Source organism: Euphorbia lathyris, chromosome 9, assembly GCF_963576675.1.
Source record: "Euphorbia lathyris chromosome 9, ddEupLath1.1, whole genome shotgun sequence".
NCBI classification, from domain to species: Eukaryota; Viridiplantae; Streptophyta; class Magnoliopsida; order Malpighiales; family Euphorbiaceae; genus Euphorbia; species Euphorbia lathyris.
Window position 1 is genome coordinate 43,353,112 of NC_088918.1, and position 13,990 is coordinate 43,367,101.

Sequence of the window (13,990 nt, forward strand, 5' to 3'; positions counted from 1 at the left end):
TTCAACTACGGGGCGTTTGGTATTCTATTGGGATAGGGATAGGGATAAATGTTGGGATAGAGATAAGGATAAATGGTTGGGATAAGGATAAAAATATGATAGTCGAGAATTATTATTCAATGTTTGGTACATGGGATAGAGATGAAGATAAAATAATACATTTTACTATTTTAACCTTATTTAAACTACATAACATTAATTTGAGGGATAAGATAGACTTTTCCATCCTATTAAAATCGCAGGAGCTTATCTCACCTCCTTATACCACCCCCCTCCTGGGTATAGGATTTGAGGGATAAGAAACTTATCCCTCATCCGTCTCACTCTTCTATCTCGTAAACAAACATGTGATAACTTATCTCGTGTTTGTTATCCTTATCCCTCCTCCTATATCCCTTCTAACAAACACCCCGCTAATGTAAAAGGCAAAAGTATAAGATCCGGATTTAATTACAATTTACTGATTATATAAAAAAAATTACAATTTATATAAAAAAAATGGTACTAGAAAACATCACTTAATAATTTTATATCGAGATTACATCTTTTTTTTTGTTTTATTCAGCAAAATTCAGTCAAACATTAAGGTAAGAAGAACTAAAAGATTTAAAGTTCAAATACTGATAATATCCACACGATTGTACTTGAACACTTGAACTGTTAAGTTAGTCTTAAAACTTGTTACTACACAATTTAAAATTAAGATATGAGGTTCAATATTTTACAAATTTTCACTAGACGCTCAGCCAGTATGTAGTACATCTCCTGATACTCTATCCTAGGAACGTAGACCCGCTCTGATACCATTAAATGTAACACCCCTTTTTAGAAACCCTCAATTTCTGAAACAATAATAAATTTCATACAAATAAAACTCAAAAGTGTAGATAAACTAGACTATTAGTAATATAAACCTAATAATGACAACTCTACATACTGGCCGATCCATACGAGCATCGCTAGCCTTTTATTCCTGAAAAGTGGTGGTGGCAAGGGGTGAGCTGCCGACTCAATAAGATAATTAATTAAATACACAGTTCAACCACATGTGCATACAATAATTTCGTGCATTTAATTTACGGGTTATCACGCAACAAGTTTACCAATTTAAAATTTAATAGTCTTTTTATTTAAGGGCCCTGCTTACTCTAGTCTAGTAATACTCAATGGTTGCTTGGCCAATAAAATCATATCATGGGATACCCTATCGTAACAAATACCCGGTATCCCGTCTCTAGGTACCCTGTCGTAACAAATACTCGGTACCTTAACATCCTGCCGTAACACGTTATCACAATATTCATTTTTCTCATTTCAATCGCAACCATTGAATATACTATCCTAGATAAGCTCTTATTCTTATACTTTTCCAGTCCTTCATTTTATCTAGAGTTTATCAACTGTATCATTATCGATTTCCATTCTATCCCCAATAAGTCTCGGTCTAAAATGCATTCATGTTCTCACAACCATCAATATCAAATTCAATTCGTTCACGTCACCGCAATCATCATAAATACCAACCATCAATATCAAATTCAATTCATTCACGTCACCGAAATCATCATACATGTCAAACATATAAATCAAATTAATAATCAATTATTACACCAAGTCAAATATAGCACCCAAACATACAAACACATATACTATATATTTAATTAACCACTTACCTCAAACCCGAAAGGAAATTACAAGCAGCTCTTGATTCATTACCCTATTGAACATCGTAACCTGGAGTCTTTATTGCTTCTAATTGATGTTCAAAATATTGGCGGCTCCCAAAAGATAAACATTAGGGTCCTTTATTATAATAAATAGGGTTACATATTTATAGGGAGTTTTAATTAAAAAATATATATTATAATATAATAACAAATATTATTGTTATAGCTCATTTGTAGATATTGTTTTTAAATCAAAACAAGTAGAAATAAACCGTAGTCAATATAGTTTATTAATATTAAATAAAAACTTTATAACTATTATTATGATATCAATACAAACAAAAATTATCATTCAAATGTATATATGTATAGAAAATATATTTAAATAAAAGTGTTGTATCACAACACTAATTATTATTATTTTTTTACAACTCACAATTATATTTATTATAGGATCTTAATTAAAAAAAACATGCAAACGAATATACATGTATAACTATAATAAATATCTATGTTTTTTTACGGGCGTTACATATCAAGTACCCAAGATTCAGACTGTGAAATTGTATTTATTTCAATATAAAACATACCAGATGTTGAAGTCCCGACTTCTCCCTTCTTGAGGGTAGCCAGGTACAAAGAACAATTTCTCTTCCAATGCCCCACGTCACCACAATAGTGGCACCTTCCTTTGGGCTTCTTCAATTCCTTTCCCTTTGTTTCGGTGAGCATAGCCTCCTTGCCTTTATCAGGATGGTTTGGATCGGGAGAGATCCCCTTCCTTTTCTTTGATCCTTCAATAGCAAGGGCCGGTATCTCCTCGTTTTCTTTTATATTGGGCTCGACTGTCTCGAGCATATTTGCAAGCTCTTCAAGAGAGGTTTGCAAGCCACTCATTTGGTAGTTCACGATGAACTGTGAGTAACTCTCGGGGAGGGACTGAAGAAGTAAGTTCTCACTTAGTTCACGGTCCATCGCATCTCCAATACTAGAAAACTTGGTGATAAGGCTGATCATCTTGGCACAATCCATTACAGATGTGCCCACCTGCATCTTGCATCTATATAACTGCTTTGTTATTTCGAAGCGTTCGCACCGAGTTTCATTCACAAATAACTCTTTCAGGTGCTTGACCATGGAATAGGCATCCATATCTACATGCAGTTGCCTTTTTACTTCCGGTGTCAAGGATGCAAGTATGATGTCTCCAGCTTGATCGTCATCAGCCTTATGCTTCAAGTAAGCATAAAATTCTTGGTAGGGAGCATCATCCGTTGGGTAAGGGGGTATCGGCGTATCAAGTACATACCCTTTCCTCTTGAACTTCAAAACAATTTTGAGGTTGCGATACCAGCCGGTGAAATTTGAACCGTTCAATTTGTTATCGATAAGTATGTTTTGCAGATTGGTGTTAGTCATGATTTTAAGAGTGATTATATAAACCTGAGAGTGAGAAAGAGTAAACGTATGTTATTCATTTGCTTTAAAGTATATCAATCTAAAATTATAGGTGTAGGTGCCGCGGCCTCGCCCGGACGGACCGAGGGGTGGACATCGTTGACGACAGATGCTGTGATTGGCGCCGAAAGCAACCAATCGCGGAATCAAGCTGCTCGGTAGGACCAGAGCCTGGAGTATGGAAGAGTCACCACCCACGAATGGGAAAATGAACACCGATCCCTTACGGGAGACCGGTGAGGGTTCGGAAAACTTAGGTACGAGCCGAGAAGGCTAGCTCCTTTCCGGAGAAATGCTACTAGGCACCCCGACATCGCCCGGTTATGAACCACCGGCCTCCTACTTAGCGTGTTAGGCGATAACAGACTAATCGTATATTTCTTTAAGTTTAAAATTCATTTGAAACCTTTTCTTTCTTGCTTTGAAAACTGTTTTGAGCATGTTATTGAAAGCCATTTTATTAAAGAATCACCCATTTTGCATGAATTTAAAGCATATAGGAGAGAGAGGGGGATAGAAGAAAGAATTGATTTATTTACAGTGTGAGTTATGCTTTATATCATATATTACATCTACGCTAATCTCACTCCCAAAAACGAGTTTATTTACATGGTTCGTACCTTAATCGCCGTTGGAACGACTTAGGTACGTTTCAAAACCCCGTTAGTTTATATGATGTTCACTTGAATCGCCGTTGGAACGACTCGAGTGTTTGAAAACGTTGAAATGAGAAGTTTTAACAAGAAAACGTGATTAAGCATACAAGTCCATTAATTTTGTACAAAACTGTTTAGTTAGGAAAACGATTTAAAACTCTGTTATTTACAATGAAAACGGTTTTAATTACAAGGTTCGCTTAATCCGTCGTTGGAACGAATTAAGGTTTCGAAACGTGACATTTTAGAAAACCACTTGGAACCAAAAAGAAATCAAAAACTCTTATTTACATTTTGAAAGTCTCCAAATGCCTTTAATTTGTACAATTGAATTGAAATCCTTTTGTGGCTTATTTTCCCCATTTTCACTCTCTTTAACCTTCATAATCACAACAATTAACAAATCAAGGCCAAATTCACCCAACCAAATACATTTGAAATATACACATATATACAAAAATAGAGTGAAAATACATATATATATATATTTTTATCTAAAAATAAGGATATATCTATAGATAAAAACGAGTAAAAGATACTATATGGTATAATAAAGAAAATGAAAAATAGTAAATATAATGCATTCTTATTCTAATTCAAAACATGTAAAACAATGAACAAAGTTCATAAATGTGAAGAATAACATTTGGTTCAAACTAGTTTTAAGTAATAAATATATAGAAAATAACTTCCATCCTAAATAATGACTAATATAACTTAAATGAGCCAAAAACTATATATATGTACAAATATAATACTTTACAAAACCAAATCGAAATGAATTAAGTTCCAAATATGAAATATATAGCTACATAATACGTAATTAATAGTTATAGGACTCAAAAATAATTTTTATAAATATATTACATAATTAAACACATATGTATACAAGTATAAATATCAAAAAGTTGAGAAAAGAGGGTTAAAAGGGGAATTTTCGGATTCCAGCAGATTACCGACGGAAAATCCGTCGCTAATCTACTGTTAGTGACAGAAATGGCAGAATATCAACAGCAGTCCTTATACTTTCCAGATTCATTAGAAGGCTTTAAATATACTCTATTCTATCATTTTGGGCATCCGAACTACCCCAAATCGGGTCATAGTCTACAACGGAACCTCCCTAAACGATGTTTTATTTTAAAACGTTAATTAAAAAGGAATTTTCTAAAATTTATATATATACAACGTTTTAATCCCGAACTACCCTCAAACGGGATCACGGTTCGTATTGGGACTTAAGACGAGGTTCTTTATTTCAAAACAAAACCAAACGTTTATTTAATGCGTGACGGAATTTTAAATAAATACGGGAAAATAAATAAATGTGATAAATAAATAACTACATAAATAAATAAAACTACATCCTAAAAATAAATAAATGAAGAAAATAAATAAAATAAATAAAATAAAACGAGTCTAGTCCTCGGATAATACCTTAAGATCGGTATTGACAGCTGAAGTAGGTTGATTCCACGAATTATGATTTTTCGGTGTTTTTGGTGTTTTGGTAAAATATTTAACTTTTAGAAAATTTAGATTTTTTACGAAAAAAAATGTTTTCTCCCAAAAAAATTAACTTTCTCTCTCTAAAAATGTCTAGAGTGAGAAGCTCCCAAAAATCCTCCTCCTCAAATGCATGGGGATCCGTGCCTTTTATAGGCACGGATCCCAAGAAGTTTTGGGCGTCGCCCGACGGGAGTTGGGCGACGCCCAAAACAGGTTGGGCGGACGCCCAACTCATGTTGGGCGAACGCCCAACTTAAGTTGGGCGACGCCCAACTCGCGTTGGGCGATCGCCCAACTTACGTTGGGCGTTCGCCCAACGACCGTTGGGCGTCCGCCCAATGTCGTTGGGCGTTCGCCCAACCTTTGTTGGGCGTCCGCCCAACGTCGTCGGGCATCGCCCGACGACGGCCAGGCGATGCCCGACACGGCCGTCGAGCGACGTTGACCTTGCGTCGGGCCGCGCCTGACGCTCGACGGGCGACGCCCACTCTCCGACGGGCGACGTCCGATGCTCGGCCTCCGGGGCCTTATCGCTCACTATCGTAATAGTGAACGTGCCCGACCTCACTCAGGAGACGCCGAATTTGTTAGCGGGGCTTTCAAGTACCGGCTCTCCGAGCTTTTCTATTTATTTTGAAATTTTCTAATTAATGGAATCAACCGACTTGGCTGTTTATCGTGGGTTTTCGTCACAGGTCCTCCGACTCGGTGTCTACAATATGCCTTTTGTTTATTTTAGATTGCTCCCACTATTTTGCCAAATTAACAGCCCTCCATATTGATTCGAAGAATTTCACAAATCCTTTAGTGAGCTAGGATCCTAACTCCTGAGATTTCGCCTTGAGTTTACCCAACAAGCTAGTCTCATTCGTTAGGTAGATTCATGTAATCAATCACATCTTAAATGTGATTCCTAGGTTATTGGGTTACTAACCACATTAGTAACTAATATGCTATTCATATTAATCCCAACCGTATTGCCCATTAGTTTATGAAAACATGAGTTTACCCATCCAATTATCATAATCTAATTTAAGTATTACTCCATATTCATGAAAAGTGATTTTCGATAATTCAGGTGTTACCGTAAGACCCCGAGCTTGAGTTTACCCAACAACCCAAAGGCCCTTAGTACTGCCGGCTGAATTATAATATTAGGGAGGGACAACCGATTTTAATAACTTGCTTATTTACTTAACTTTTTAATGAGGGATTTTATTTTAGGTCTCATAATCTAACTTAGTCATGATTTGCTTTAGCATACATCAGACACATACATTGGCGTTATGGACATATCATCTAAATTATTCCGTCGAGCCAGAGACGGAATAAAAGGGCAAACCTAAGGAAATACTAACTATTACATATTTCTCTTTAGGTCCTCCGTCTTCTCCATGGCGCCTTGAAATTACATATTAATTTCTATACTACTAAAGAAAACTTCAATTGAATTGAAGGGAATTAGATGAGAGGAGAAATTACAATAGATAGTAGAAAGGCAGGACGCGTATGCCCTATTTCAAAAATACCAAAAGACTAAAAGATGGTCCAAATATGTTCATAACTCCAAACATGCATAGACTCAATTAAATAAATTTAATTGGTTGATTACATAACTATTTTATGTAATATTTATGTTAATCACATTAACTTATCAAATGAACTTTCATCCAATTTTACTTCTAATAGTTTCGTATCTTCTATATTAATCTTTAGATTAATACAACTATACAAAACTTTAATTATGCACGTCCCAATTATTTTGATTTTAATTAATTTAATACTTTTGATTTACAAATAGGTAAAACAAACTTTTAAATAAATTTTCATTCGATAACCAAAATAGAAAACTATCAATTTCTGAAACATATATATTTAATTATATATAAAACTGATTTTAAACAATTTAAAATTTAAGTGGGTCTCGGGCCGGGCCCGAGGTTGGGCTGCTGCCGATTGGCAGCAGCCCAAGGGCGGCTGAACCGCCGCTGCCTTGCGGTAGCGGCGGCCAGGCGCCGCACGCGGCTGCTGACGCGGGGCAGCAGCCGCGTGACAGTGGCGGCGCGACTCGAGCTGCCGTCGCATTTATTTATTTTTTTAATAATTTTAAATATATATATATCAGTTCTAAAACGGTTTTAAAACGATTTTCAGAAAATAGGAAAACCTACTATAGATTTCCGTTTTATCTTTAGAATTAATAAAACTGATTTTATCAATCTAACTATAAAACCAATAGATTTTGTTATAATGATTATCAACCAAAATAATTAGGAACATACGCATAATCTATTTTAATTAACAAGTAATTAAAACTTATTTATCTTTAGGATTAATTAATCAAAAACTATTTGTTAATTAACCTAACAATAAATATTTATTCAATCCTATTGAAAAACTTCTAAATTTTCATATATGGAATAACGGATTTAACGATGGCTCTGATACCAATGTTGGAATAATAGGCTAACATATAGCAGCGGAAATATAAAATTTTAACCTATTTCCATAAACCATAAGATCCGTTAACCGTTATTTCATATAAAGAGGGATAAGAAGAAATACCTTTTAGATGTTCTATCTACCGTTGCAAACGAAGTGCCCATAATTCTTACTTCGAGTTCCCGAGCACAGAACAAAACAAGTATAAGATCAAGTTAGAATCAACCGTTGAATAGCAACCAAAATAGATTGCCTCTAATTAATCAACACAAGATCAAGGATAAAGAAAGAAAGATGAAAATCAATTGAACGGAAGGAAGCCGTGGAAAATCTCGTCCTCGAACTGGGGGTTGAAATTCTCTCTCTTGCTCTAGGGTGGAATTCAAAATTCTCTAGGGGGTTTAGCTTGTGGATTTCGAAATCCTATAAGGGGGGTTATTTATAATCTCTTGTATCTAATCCCTAGTTAGATAGAATTAGGTTATTGAAATAAGAATTCAATTCGGAATAGAATTCATAATCATTATCCATTAATATATCTAATATATAAAAGATAATAATAGGAGTACTATAATCTAATTAAAACTCCTAACTTATTTATCCTTTAATTAATTTAATTTATAATCCTAATCTAATTAGGATTGATAAAATGAAAATAATTATTTATGTATTTACCATACATAAAATCGCCCCCCTCTAGTGAATGGGCCTTATTGGGCTCAGTTGGGCTTCCATCAATTAATTAACATATGTCTTTCTTTTGGGTTCCAAGTCTTATGTGTGACCCATTAGGTTCTTATTGCTTCTAGCCGTATGCAACTATTAAAATTAATTTTTAAAGAATTATATTTAATCTTTGCATAACGGAATGATGTACAGAGTATGTGATTAGCAAGTCCGTAATCATTCCCCTAGAGCTATAAGAAGACAGGTTGATTCTGTCGTTGACCTTTCAGTATTAGTTACGGTATAATTCGATCCTTTATCAACTACATCCTTGAACTGAATCTTATGACTATGGATAATGTTAAGTCACATATAGCGAGACGTTCGTTTTACTTGTACAGGCCGAGTCAACTCAAATTAGATAGGTTAAGTGAAATCTGTATTTCAAGTCTTAAGCTATCACCTTGCAAGGATTTAGAGTCGAGTCTTCCACAAGCGATCCATGGACATATCTCCCATTTACCGGGAGTGATAAATGCTCAATCCAATATATAACGATCCCGCAATCACTTCCTGTGATACCCAACGTCTGCTGTTCACACCCTAGAGTCATCTCTGTTAAGGATCGTGTTACACCAGAGTCAAAGCGTCACATTCCGTAATCCAGAATACCAATTAACATTCCTTTGAGTCTGAGGATTATTTACACCTATTAATACCAATTAGATGAACAGGTGACAAGGATGAATCTACCCATCATGTTATCTCAAGTCGGGTCCCCAATCCTAATGAACTACTTTTCATCGGATCCATGTAACTGTCCAGATATCTGTATATATGAAGCTTGTGAGATCAGCTTTATGTCGGACAGAAGACATTGTTGCATGCAAGTCTCAACAGTGATATATCAATCCTAAACATATCACTTGACTTGGGGTGGTTTTAAGTTTATTAGTTTATTATAAAGTTTTGTCTCACTTCATGAGTGTATGAACACTTTATAATCACTTTAAAACAAACTTACGGATTTCCTTTTATTAGACTTTATTTAGTACTTAAAAGGGATTGCCTTTATATAGTTATAAAACATATATCTCATTAAAACAAATGATATAAAGAACACTTCATTTACATTAAGTTTGTATCCTAGAACAATTGTCTATAGGACACTAAACCCCAACACTACCACGGATCCATCTGCGCCTACTCATCAGGAACCACCAGAAATACCCACTGTGCAACACTACCACGGATCCAACTGCGCCTACTCATCAGGAACCACCAGAAATACCCACTGTGCCATTATCTAAACCTGAACTCAAACCTTTGCCTTCACACCTAGAATATGCCTTCCTTGAACCACCAAGCGGAAGCCCGGTGATTATATCTTCCAAATTAACCCTTGATCAGAAAGCTCAGCTCATGGAGGTATTGAGAAGAAACAAGGATGCGATTGCTTGGAAGATGGATGATATTAAGGGAATCAGCCCAACGGTGTGTGTGCATCGAATTCTAATGGAAAAGACCACAAACCGTGTGTCCAACCATAGTGAAGGCTGAACCCGCACATGAAGGAAGTTGTAAGGAAAGAAGTGATCAAGCTACTGGATGCAGGCATCATTTATCCTATATCTGACAGTATCTGGACAAGCCCTGTGCATGTTGTGCCAAAGAAGGGGGGTACTACAGTTGTTTTAAATGAGAAGAATGAACTAGTTCCAACCCGAACCATAACAGGATGGAGTGTGTGTGTGGACTACCGAAAGCTCAACGAGGCAACAAGGAAAGACCATTTTCCTTTGCCATTCATTGACCAGATGCTGGAAAGATTGGCGGGCTATGCGTTTTACTGTTTCCTTGAAGGATATTCAGGATACAATCAGATTTCCCTCCAATATGAAGATCAGGAGAAAACAACCTTTACCTACCCTTATGGGACTTATGCTTACAGACGCATGCCGTTTGGGTTGTGCAATGCCCCTGCCACATTTCAGAGGTGCATGATGTCAATATTTCATGATATGGTAGAACGAACTGTGGAAATCTTCATGGATGACTTCTCCGTGTATAGAAATTCATTTGGAAGCTGTCTGAACAACCTGAAAGCCGTTTTAGTACGATGTAGAGAGACAAACTTAGTCCTAAATTTGGAGAAGTGCCATTTCATGGTCACTAGAGGTGTTGTGCTCGGGCATCAAATCTCTGAAAAAGGAATGGAAGTAGACAAAGCCAAGGTTGAAGTGATAGAGAAACTAGCTGTTCCTGCTAATGTCAAAGATGTGAGAAGTTTCCTTAGGCACGCGGGGTTCTACCTGAGATTCATAAAGGACTTCTCAAAGATAGCGTTACCACTATCAGCTCTGTTACATAAAGATGTGGATTTCACTTTCGGAACAGACTGTGTAAAGGCATTTGAGATTCTAAAAGGCAAACTGATCAACTCACCCATTCTAGCCGCACCAAATTGGGAATTACCGTTTGAGATGATGTGTGATGCTAGCGACACATGCGTAGGAGTTGTTCTTGGGCAGAGAATTGAGAAGAAGTTCCGGCCAATCTATTATGCAAGCAAAACGTTGAACGAGGCTCAGCAAAACTATACCACAACAGAGAAGGAGCTTCTAGCAGTGGTATATGCTTTTGACAAATTCCGTCCATACTTGGTTTTGTCAAAAGTAGTGGTCTACACTGACCACGCTGCCTGGTGCTACCTATTCGCCAAGAAAGATGCAAAGCCACGGCTGATTCGATGGTTGCTCTTGCTCCAAGAGTTTGACCTCGAGATCAAAGACAAGAAAGGAACAAAAAATGTAGCTGTTGAGCATCTGTCCAGAATTTCTCATACCATTAGCCAGGAACAACAAGAAATCTTGGAGAATTTCCCTGATGAACATTTGTATTCTCTACAACTTACACCATGGTTTGCTGACATTGCTAATTATCTTGCTAGTTCAATTAAACCTCATAGCTTGTCCACCAACCAGAAGAAGAAGTTATATGCAGAAATCAAATACTATTTTTGGGAAGAACCATATCTTTTCATGTTATGTGCAGATCAGATCATATGGAGGTGCGTCACCCAAGAGGAAGGACATGCTGTTCTGAGCCATTGCCACGATCGAGAAGCTAGTGGGCATCATGGTGCAAGCAGAACAGCCGCAAAGGTGCTCCAATCAGGTTTTTTCTGGCCAACCATCTTCAGGGATGCCCATATATTTGTAAGTACTTGTAATGAGTGCCAAAGAACAAGTAATATCTCGGCCAGGAATGCCATGCCCCTGAATAACATTGTTGTATGTGAAATATTTGACATATGGGCCATAGACTTCATGGGTCCATTCCCTACGTCTTTTGGTAATAAGTATATATTGGTTGCAGTTGACTATGTAAGCAAGTGGGTTGAAGCAATAACTAGTCCCACTAATGATGCCCGTGTGGTTGTAAAATTCCTAAAAAGGCTGTTTGCCCGATTTGGTATCCCACGAGCTATCATTAGTGATCAAGGAACTCATTTTTGCAATGCTCAATTTGAAAAGTTGATGGGCAAGCTTGGTGTCACTCATAGAATTGCCACACCTTACCACCCACAAACTAGTGGGCAGGTGGAAATCTCCAATAGAGAGATAAAAAGAATCTTGGAGAAAACAGTGGGCAATTCTAGGAAGGACTGGGCAAACAAGCTTGACGATGCTTTATGGGCTTATAGATTTGCATACAAGACACCAATAGGAATGTCCCCATTTAGGCTGTTATATGGAAAATCTTGTCATCTCCCAGTGGAGATGGAGCATAGAGCCTTCTGGGCACTAACTTTTCTGAATTTTGAGGAACAGGCTGTAGGTGAACAGAGAAAGTTGCAACTATGCGAAATGGAGGAATTCAGGCTGTTCTCCTACGAGAACGCGGTGAACTATAAGGAAAAGACCAAGAGATGGCACGACAAGAAAATTCAGGAGAAAGTCTTTCGAGAAGGACAGAGGGTCCTCTTGTACAACTCGAGGCTCAGACTGTTTCCTGGGAAGCTGAAGTCAAGATGGTCGGGACCTTACACTGTAAACAAGGTGTTCTACCACGGGGCAGTAGAAATTGTCAAAGATGGTCATGAACCTTCTAAAGTAAATGGACAGCGGTTGAAACCATATCTCGAGAATGATAACCATGGGGCAATTGACACTGTCCATTTCTAGGATCCTCCAAGCCATTAGCATCAGGAACAGGGTGTTCGCTGCAAACACTAATTGTAGCAAGCAAAAGGGAGTAACTTTACACTTTTGTACCTTAGTCTAATTTTTGTCAAATTTTATGTATGTTTGCCTAGTCAAGTTAAATTAATTATGTGTTGCCATGAGGGTCCGTAAAATAACAATGTGATCTTCCCCGTGTAATTATGAGCAAAAATATAAACTTTTACCCTTCATGTAGGGAAAAGTTTTAATTTTTACTCATGAGAAAAGGGGGAGGAAAGCAAAAAGGGGGCAAGATATATTGTCCAAAAGTTTAAATTATAAATCTTGAGGATAAGAGGCCCGTCACATCACACTGTTTTAGGGCTACCTTTTTGTACTTAACCTGCACACCTCTCTCGGTAAATTTGAAGTAGGTAAAGTGTAGTTAATTTCAAAAAAGTAACCGTTTGCACCCCTCCCTAAGTGTCCTTTCATCCTTCCACGGTTGTTGCCACACCAACTCGTACATGTGGCGTTAAGAGAAACGTCGTAATTATGATGGTTCTGGCAACAGGTCGTTTCAAGCTTTTTCTACTTAAAGGACGAAGGGTGAATTGCGAACCCTAGTAAACCTTTTCTTATTTCTCTCTCTCACACCGTTCCCCATATTTCCCTTGATAACCATTTTGGGTGCAGCTATTTAGTCTCATTAACAAGATGAGGACTCGCAGCTCTGGAAAGCAAGTAAAAATAGAAGGGGCGAAGAAGGACAAATCGAAAGGCAAAATGGTTGGCACAAGTGCAATGGCTTTTGTACCAGATGAAAAATTGGTGAAGAAATTATCACAGTTCAAAGACACAAGCGTTCAGCAGTACTACGAGGATTCGGCCCAACTGGAGTTCGGGCCAGTAAGAACGATCTGCTGGGAGACTCTGAAGAAGCTTAAACTTTCGGGTCGTGTTAAGGAGCGCATGGAAGCAGGCCACTTTGGCTGTTTCTTTGAGATGAAGGAGCCCGCTTACAGGGAACTCACGCTGGAGTTTCTAGCTACATTCAAACATGACCCGGAGATTACTGACCCTAAAGAAGGAGGAAAATTTAGTTTTCGGCTCATGACCCACACCCAGTGGCCGTCTCTGAATACCTTTAACCACCTGCTCGGTGCCACTGATGAACTGATAATTTTCTGGCATTCTATCTCAGGCCAGCCAAGTTATGATGGAAGTGCCTCTAAGGCGTCTAACTTCGAGGACTACGCCCTCTGTTATCTGCACAAACTGGTGTCCGGAACCATCTTTGTGCGAGAAAACCAAGCAACCATCCCCAACACGGACCTTACTGCTCTATGGAGCATGATGACTGTGCGCAAGATGAATTTAGGGTCCTTGTTTGGGGAATATGTTAGTGCTTTTGGGTGGAAGAACT